Genomic DNA, 8,698 nt, shown 5'->3' on the forward strand with positions numbered 1-8,698 from the left:
TCAGCATGTAAACACAATGTATTTAAAACAATCCGACCTGTAGGCAGTTGAGGCAGCAAAACTTGATAGTCCGGGTCTTCTGAGCCAAAATTCCTGATACCGCGACCCTGCTGGGCCGCTGAAGCCGCTCCTATGGAGTTCATGTTCGGCACGTCCGCTCGCTAGTGCGGCAGAAAGCCGAGTCCCTGAGCCACTCTGCTTGACTGTCACGGCTGCATGAGAATTTGCGCACATTTCTAATCAACGATTGAAGCTTCTTAAAGCGCGTAAAGGATGTGTTGTGCATGAGTGCGATTAACGGCATAAAATATTTCACGCGGACATGAAATAACGCGCTGATTAGATATTTCGGTAAAATGTGAGAAAAATAAAAATATCCGTAGCAGAGCGTGGTTTCGATCCACGGACCTCTGGGTTATGGGCCCAGCACGCTTCCACTGCGCCACTCTGCTTTTTTTTTCTTTATTGCCTTTTGCAAAATACAGACAGAATTTCGACACTTCACAATTGGTAAAAGTGCCCACCTGTCTTTGGTGTGCACGAGATTTTAAAACCGCCTAAGGTTCGCAAGCTCGTTTAACACACTAATCCATTCTGGCTTTTCGTTTTGCGCATCGAACACTTCTTTTATGTAACAGACACTTTCAATAAAATATTCACGAGTACTTCGAACATTTATGTCAGCGTGTCTAACAGCCATTCGGGTGCGCCACAGGCTGTGCAACCCTAATAGCATAAACATGTCGTACGGCACTCCTCCTTCATTTTCCGTTGGGAGAAAACGGATGCCATAGGGTGTTATGGGCAAGTCTTTCTTTATAGTTCGCTGCATGACGTCCCAGTGGAAAACGGCGTCCCAGCAGTCTATGAATACGTGTTCAATTGTCTCTTCCTTGTGGCATAGTAAACAATCCACAGACCAGGGGATAAAAATACCTCTTTCCTGAAGCCACGGTTTTACAGGTAGTGTATTGGAATGCAGCTGAAAAAAGAAAGACTTTGCCGATGGCCTGACAGGCATGCGTTTTACCCTTTTTAGGACGTTTCTTTCACTACCCACACTGAACATCGATCTATACAGCGGCACTGGCAATACCACGTCAATTAGATCTTTATAGAGACGTTTTTTGGGAACGTGGCTGAGGTACTCCATTGAGAAGTGCACCTTCAGAAACCGGAATGCCCATATCACTTCTTTCAAATATCCACTCATAGGGCCACTGTTAACACTGCTAGATACAATGAATTCAGGAAGGGCCGTACCTAGTTTCAGTTGCATCACTCTAACCAGGAAAGGGTCTTTTTGGTCTCTTAAAAAGGCAAAACGACACACTATCTGCTTCAAGAACAGATGCGCCAGTCCAAGCCCCCCTGTTTTGACAGATCGAAATAAGTTTGTTCAACTCGTTCGCTCCCTATTGGATCCCCATACGTACACTGCCAGCACCCGATGCAAACGTTGCACGTGAACTCTAGTAATACACAATGCTTGCAATACATAGCACACTTTGGCAACGGCAAACAGGTTGCAGACCGTCGCGCGGGCAAACATCGAAAGACTACGACCACCCCATTTAACTGCTTTTTCTTGCACCTTCATTGTTTCATTTTCCCAGAATTGCCCAGCCTCTTTATAGTGCTCAAGCGGCACCCCGAGATACTTTGTCGGCGCAACGGTCCACTTCACATTCAAAAAGATGGGTGGGGTGCTTTGCCATGTTCCATGCCACACCCCTAAACACTTATCAAAGTTTATCACGCTACTAGTCATTTTACAAAAAGATAAAGCGTCCTTTACCGCGGTCGCGACACTTTCTTTATCGCTACAAAACAAAGCAATATCATCCGCGTATGTAAGCAGCTTTACTTCCGTTGACTGTAAACGAAAACCTACAATACTGTTGTTATAAAGAATCTTTCTGCAGAATGGCTCGAGGTACAACGCAAATAGTAGAGGACTTAAAGGGCATCCCTGGCGCACACTTGAGCGTACGTGAAAGCTCTCGCCTACTTCCTTATTTATTATAAGGTTTGCGGTACAATTAGCATAGCACATCTTTACTCCATCGAAGAGCACCAAGCCAACATTTACATACTGAAGAACTGAAAAAAGAAAGTTATGTGATACACGATCAAACGCCTTTTGCAGATCAAGTTGAAGCAATGCTACATGTTCACCCCACGCATCACAGCATTCCAGATTGGTTCTAGCAATGTGAATATTTGTGTAGATTGATCTTCCTTTGATTCCGCACGTCTGATGCGGTCCTACAATTCGTGTTATAACTCGCTGTAACCTCTTTGCCAAGATCTTAGTAAAGATTTTATAATCAACGTTAGTCAGCGCTATTGGGCGGTAAGACCCAACTGACAGCAATTTTTCTGAGTCTTCCGTCTTGGGAATGAGTACTATATGCGACCGCCCAAATGACGGGGGTGCATATTTTCGCCTATACGCCTCACTAAATACCAAAAATAAAATGAGGCTCACATCTTTTCTGAAGGCCTTATAGAAAGCCGCTCCCAACCCATCAGGTCCAGGAGACTTCCCCCGAGCTAAATCCTCAATGAAATCTTCAACTTCTTTTTGGCTGATCGGTTCTTCCAGATATTCACGGTCTACGTCATCTAGTTTTGCCATGTTGGCTAGGAACTCGCGTTCGAATTCTTCCGGGACATCGTTACTTCTTCGAAATAGTTCGCTATAGTGCTCGAGGAACGCTCTGTGTATTTTAGTTTGTTCGTTGGTGACTTCATTCTTATAACTTATTTTCCGAATTACGTTTTGCCTTGCGTGATCCTTTTCGTCTGCAAAGGCTCGCTTCGTGGGCGTTTCGCCGAGCCATAGCTTGTCCGCCCTTGCTCGGATCACCGCTCCTCTGTACTTATCTTCGTCGATAAGCTCCAGTTGACTCTTAAGTTCATTGATCTGCTTTGCGAACGTACCAGGTTTATCGGCCTCTGCTCGGTACATAAAGTCCAGTTCTTGCTGTATTTCTTTCTCCTTTTTTCTTTCTTCGTACTTCATCACACTAGCTTTTTCTATTGCACAAATCTTTATTTCTTCTTTAAAAAGCTCCCACAACTCTATCACGTCATCATGCCTTGCCAATAGCTGTCCGAACTTTTCCTTTACGCACTCAGCGAACGATTCATTATGTAGCAGCTTGTCATTAAATAGCCACATCTTCCAATTAAAGCGTGAAGCCTCTTTGCGCGTCCCAAATGTGACTAACACCAAACAATGGTCACTGAATGACACATGTTTAACGATATAACTGTGGCATGCTGGTACTAACTGCAATGAAACATATATCCTATCCCGTCTCGCGTGGCTAGCACGCTGATAGTGTGTAAAAACTGGCCGGGTACCATTAGACAACACCTGTCCTATATCTTCTAAATTATGCTCTTGTACCATTGCGATCAAGCGCGAGGCACTCTTTTCCTTAACTGGAACATTTTTGACACGATCAGCCACTGAGCAAACACAATTAAAATCTCCAAGCATAATTATTTGTCTCTCGCACATCAAGTACTGCTTCAGCCGTTCAAAAATCACGTCTCGTTCATTTTCGGCATTAGGGGCATATACGCAGATTATTCGCCAACCAGAATCTGACATTGAAAAATCGGCTATAACAAATCTACCACTCTGGCACACGAACACATTCGCAACAACTATTCCTAAACTGTTTCTAATGAAAATTGCACATCCACCTGATGTGCCGAATGCGTGGGGAACACAAACATCGTACCTAGCTCGGAAAGGCAGCGCCATGCGGTCAGTTTGTTCCTCGCTATCTATTTTTGTTTCTTGCACTGCAACTACGTCTAAGTTGTTCTCCAAGAAAAGGCGACTCAGCTGGTACTGCTTCTTTCTAGCATTTAAACCGCGGACATTGATAGTCGCAATGCGTAGTGCTGTGCTCGAATTTATCGCCAAAGATTAAAATATGTACGCCATGGTGCATACCTCTCGAGCAAAGGCACAACAAAACATCCGCGGCTCATTAGCGACAAGCCAACCTGTTCCCGACGTCTGCGCTCCTCGAGCTTCGGCTTGGGTCGCGTTGCCGAAGGCTCCACTCACTACCCTTTTTTGATCGTTCATGAGCATCGTCATAGTCCCAAAGAAGCCGCTGGGCGCCAGAGCTCGCGGCTACGTTGGCGGTTTCAGCACCGCTTTTCTGTCTGGTGGAATGTTGGGCTTTGGCTTCAATGATGAACGCCGAGTCACCACCGTTTTCGTTGGCGGTTCCCCAGCGCCAGCGACGTCTTGTCCGTCCGAGTCGTCTGTTGCAGCTTCGCGTCCTCGTTTGCTGACTGCGTCTCTGCTGTCTTCCTCCGTGACGTCCATGCTACTCGTGAACTGACTAGCTGGCTCTGTTGAAGGTTCGCCCTCTTCAGTGCCTACACTGATTTTTGCAGGCACGTCCCTTACGTCGCTCTCTTCTACAGTGCACCGGTCTCCTTGCTTTCCATTATCTTGTGGATACAAGGGCGTGTCTATGGGTCGTATCTCCTTTTGGTTCACTTGTCGCGACGTTCCTGCAGCTTCTTCCGCGTCAGCTTCGTCCATGACGAGCTCTGTGACGTCCGTTTTTCCCATTGGGCTTGTTACACTTGCGTATGTCTTCACACACGAGCTCTCGTCGTGGCCAAAACGGCGGCACCGTGCGCAGCGAGGGACACGGCAGTCTCGCCGTATATGCCCCGCGGTGTGACACCGCAAACACACTGGTGCTCTTCCCGGAGCAATTAGCAGCGCCAATTCCCCACCGACACGAAGCTGGTGTGGGAGGTCATCGACCTTGACGCCTGCATGAAGCTTGATGCTCACCGTCCGCGTGGTCGTGGTTTTCTCCTGGATGCCATACACTCGCCACTTTTCTTTCGCGACGTCCGTTACCGTGCCGAACATTGCAAGTGCAGCGCGTACATCTTCATCGGGAACGTTGAACAACAGCCAATGCAACTTCAGGCGCAGGTCTTGATTCGTCGGGTCTACCACTATACAGCGGCGACCTTTCACTTTCATTTCACCTATAGCCAGGGCTTTCTTGACGCCTTCAGCGTTCTTGAAGGTGACGGCCCACACATGGCTCATCTGATACGCCCCTAAGGCTATCACCTCAGGGAGCAGTGCCAGATGGTCCAACGTATCCCGGAATTCTTCAACTCGATAAGGCCTTGCACGCACGTCAGCATGTAAAAATATGGTATTCAAAACTGTACGACCTGTGCGCAAAGTCGGTAGGATGACCTCGTAATCCTCATGTTCAGCTGGAGTATTCCTGTTACCGCGGCTGTTCATAGCCGCAAACACCGCCCCATCGGAGCACACGATAACCACGTCCATAGGCTTTCGCGGCCGGAAGTGGAATCCTGCGCCACTCTGCTTGACTGTCACGGCTGCATGAGAATTTGCGCGCATTTCTAATCAACGATTGAAGCTTCTTAAAGCGCGTAAAGGATGTGTTGTGCATGAGTGCGATTAACGGCATAAAATATTTCACGCGGACATGAAATAACGCGCTGATTAGATATTTCTGTAAAATGTGAGAAAAATAAAAATATCCGTAGCAGAGCGTGGTTTCGATCCATGGACCTCTGGGTTATGGGCCCAGCACGCTTCCACTGCGCCACTCTGCTTGACTGTCACGGCTGCATGAGAATTTGCGCACATTTCTAATCAACGATTTAAGCTTCTTAAAGCGCGTAAAGGATGTGTCGTGCATGAGTGCGATTAACGGCATAAAATATTTCACGCGGACTTGAAATAACGCGCTGATTAGATATTTCTGTAAAATGTGAGAAAATGAAAAATATCCGTAGCAGAGCGTGGTTTCGATCCACGGACCTCTGGGTTATGGGCCCAGTACGCTTCCACTGCGCCACTCTGCTTGACTGTCACGGCTGCATGAGAATTTGCGCACATCTCTAATCAACGATTTAAGCTTCTTAAAGCGCGTAAAGGATGTGTCGTGCATGAGTGCGATTAACGGCATAAAATATTTCACGCGGACATGAAATAACGCGCTGATTAGATATTTCTGTAAAATGTGAGAAAATGAAAAATATCCGTAGCAGAGCATGGTTTCGATCCACGGACCTCTGGGTTATGGGCCCAGCACGCTTCCACTGCGCCACTCTGCTTGACTGTCACGGCTGCATGAGAATTTGCGCACATTTCTAATCAACGATTGAAGCTTCTTAAAGCGCGTAAAGGATGTGTTGTGCATGAGTGCGATTAACGGCAGAAAATATTTCACGCGGACATGAAATAACGCGTAGATTAGATGTTTCTGTAAAACGTTAGAAAAATATCTGTAGCAGAGCGTGGTTTCGATCCACGGACCTCTGGGTTATGGGCCCAGCACGCTTCCACAGCGCCACTCTGCTTTACTGTTAATGCGAGTAAATTCGCACACATTTGTAATAAACGATTGAAGCTTCTTAAAGCGTGTAAAGGATGTGTCGTGCATGAGTGCGATTAACGGCATAAAATATTTCACGCGGACATGAAATAACGCGTAGATTAGATGTTTCTGTAAAATGTTAGAAAAATATCCGTAGCAGAGCATGGTTTCGATCCACGGACCTCTGGGTTATGGGCCCAGTACGCTTCCACTGCGCCACTCTTTTTTTTTTCTTTATTTCCATAACAACATACAACATGGAACCCAACATAAAAATTGCTAAAAGCGCCAACCAATAGCTTGTTGACGCGGCACGACTAAAAGGGCTTTAATGACACTAGGTCATTAAGTACGGGAAACCATGTTGGCTGTTCATCTTTTGATTGGTACACATCACGCATATAGGCAATACTTTCAATAAAGTTTTCTCTTACCGTTCTTACAACAGGTTCTGCATGTTTGAATGCCATTCTGGTTTTCCAGATACTATGTAGGCTTAATACCATGAACATGTCATATGGTACGCCCTCATCATTGTTTACTGGAAGAAAATAAATCCCATATGGTGTGAGGGGCAAATCCTTTTTCAGCGTTCTCTGGAGAATGTCCCAATGAAATATAGAATCATAACAGTCCAGGAATATATGGATTACTGTTTCAGGCTTCCGGCATAAAAGGCAGTCAGCTGACCAGGGAACAAAAAAACCCTTTTCCTGCAGCCAAGGTTTGACTGGGAGCGTACCACTATGAAGTAGAAAAAAGAAAGTTTTCACAGACGGTTGAACCGGCATTCTTTTAACTCTTTTTAAAACGTCCTTACCCGCACTGACAAAAAACATGTTTCGATAAAGAGGCACTGGAAGCATGACGTCACGTAGATCTTTATACAGTTGTTTCTTTGAAACAAAGGTGAGATAATCTAACGAGAAACGTACTTTAAGAATTTTGAAAGCGCTTACAACTTCGCGTAGATACCCGCACAATCTACTTCCTGTAACCCCACACGAAGACACAATAAACTCAGGAATGGCGCTGTGCAATCTCACTTGAAGCACTGCACGCAAAAAAGGGTCGTGCTGGTCCCGCAAAAATATAAACCTTGAGACAATCTGCCTCAGAAAAAGATGGGCTAAGCCAAGCCCTCCCCTTTTCAGGGAGTGAAACAAGTTTAGTCGGCTCGTGCGCTCCCATGTTGAATTCCATACAAATACTGCAAGGATCCTGTGAAATTTTTGCACACTAGCTCGTGACATAGCAATCACCTGCAACACATACCAAATTCGTGCAACAAGGAACGTATAGCAAATCGTTGACCTAGTAAATATGGATAAATTTTTTCCTCCCCATTTGGTGATTTTCGTGCGCACCCGTTCAATCTCTTCTTTCCAATATTCTGAAGGATCATCATACCAGTTTAAAGGTGCTCCTAGATATTTTTGGGGCGAGACTGTCCACTGTAGGTTTTCAAAGACATTGGGCTTCTCATCCCAGCTTCCATGCCAGAAACCTTTACACTTCGCCCAGTTAACAACGCTTCCAGACATTTTGCAAAACGTTCGAGCTTGTTGAACAGTTTCGCTAACACTTTCCTTGTCCCCACAAAAGACGGCAACATCATCTGCATACGAGAGAATTTTCACTTCACTCGTCATTAAGCGGAATCCCCTTATTTTGTCACTGTGTATCACTTTTAAGCAAAAAGGCTCCAAGTAAATTGCGAAGAGAAGTGACGAAGCCGGACATCCTTGCTTTATACTTCTACAAATTTTAATTTCCCCCGAGAGCTGTTTGTTTACTATCAAGTTCGTGCTACACTCTTCATAACATAGTTTCAATCCTTCTAGTATAATGTTGCCAACATTCACATGCTCTAGAATAGAGAAAAGCACACTGTGTACAACACGATCGAAAGCCTTCTCCAAGTCAAGTTGCATCATTGCCACTCTGCCTTCCCATGCATCGCAACACTCAAGAATACTTCTTGCCACATGTATATTATTCAGTATCGACCGGCCTCTTATGCCACATGTTTGATGTGGGCCTACTATTGATGTTATCACTGACTGCAACCTTCTTGCTAACACTTTCATAAATATTTTGTAGTCGACATTTAACAAACTTATGGGGCGGTACGATCTTACTGAGAGAAGCTTTAAAGGGTCGTTGGTTTTCGGAATCAGGACGGTATGGGTTTTCCGGAAAGATGGTGGCATATATTTTACTTCATAAGCCTCCGCTAGAACATGGTGTAAAACGACTGCTAGTTCATGCTTAAA

The 8,698-nt window shown here is 45.5% G+C and overlaps 1 non-coding gene across 1 annotated transcript; it reads right to left on the reverse strand.

Annotated features, from left to right (window-relative positions):
• Positions 1 to 380: 380 nt before the first annotated feature.
• Positions 381 to 452, reverse strand: Trnam-cau (transfer RNA methionine (anticodon CAU)). Its single transcript has one exon. It is a non-coding gene; the product is annotated as a tRNA-Met (tRNA).
• Between the last annotated feature and the right edge of the window lie 8,246 nt (positions 453 to 8,698).

Source organism: Dermacentor silvarum, chromosome 1 (genome assembly GCF_013339745.2).
Source record: "Dermacentor silvarum isolate Dsil-2018 chromosome 1, BIME_Dsil_1.4, whole genome shotgun sequence".
Classification (NCBI taxonomy): Eukaryota; Metazoa; Arthropoda; class Arachnida; order Ixodida; family Ixodidae; genus Dermacentor; species Dermacentor silvarum.